The sequence below is a fragment of the Fulmarus glacialis genome, unplaced genomic scaffold (assembly GCF_000690835.1).
Source record: "Fulmarus glacialis isolate BGI_N327 unplaced genomic scaffold, ASM69083v1 scaffold19333, whole genome shotgun sequence".
Classification (NCBI taxonomy): domain Eukaryota; kingdom Metazoa; phylum Chordata; class Aves; order Procellariiformes; family Procellariidae; genus Fulmarus; species Fulmarus glacialis.
Window position 1 is genome coordinate 9,211 of NW_009205076.1, and position 767 is coordinate 9,977.

A 767-nucleotide genomic window follows, 5' to 3' on the forward strand; every position below is an offset into this window, starting at 1 on the left:
GAGGCTTGTCCTCGGCTCCCCTGGTGGGGGGAAGCTGACTCACGTGCAGGGAGGGAGGGAGAACACCAGTAGCTCCAGGACTTTCTTTTGAGCTGGCTGAGGTTCCCCTGCCTTTATATATCCCCCCAGCTGCCACTCCTTGCGAGCCCACAGCTGGGAGGAGACAGCGGGACGGGGAGGATGCAGGTCTCCGGCACGCTGAGCCCCGGCTGCCTGCCAGCACAGGCAGAAAGACAGCGGGTTGCTCAGACACCCAGGCTCCGGGCCGAGCACACAGCCTTCCTCCCCCACCACAAACACAGCTCCCCATGTCCCACATGCACAGCCACGCACCACGTCCCTGGGCCTCCCCGGCACCCCGGCAGTGCTCAGCCCTGCAAGGGGCATGCTTGCAAATGGGATCGAGGGGTTCGTCATGTCGGGGCAGCCCCCCCAGTCTGCCTTATGAAGCCTCCACTGGTGCCAAGTTCTGCCAGCTCCAGCCCTGCCTGGCAGGGTCTGTGCCAGGGCTGGAGCCCAACACATGCCCCGTGGCCCCGGGCCGGAGGTGCCGACGGAGGCTGGTTTGTGCCCATCGGTGACGTGAGCCCCAGGCGGAGAAGATGCTGAGACTGCCAGATCCTCAGTGCTGCTCCGACAGCTGCTGCCCAGGCCCCTGGCATAAACTGGGCAGCTCGGGGTCTGCAGGACGTGCCTCTGCCTGGACTTGCCCAGCTTGTTGCCAGCAGCATGGCAGGCACTGGGGCTCATGGCACCGTGAGGGGCAC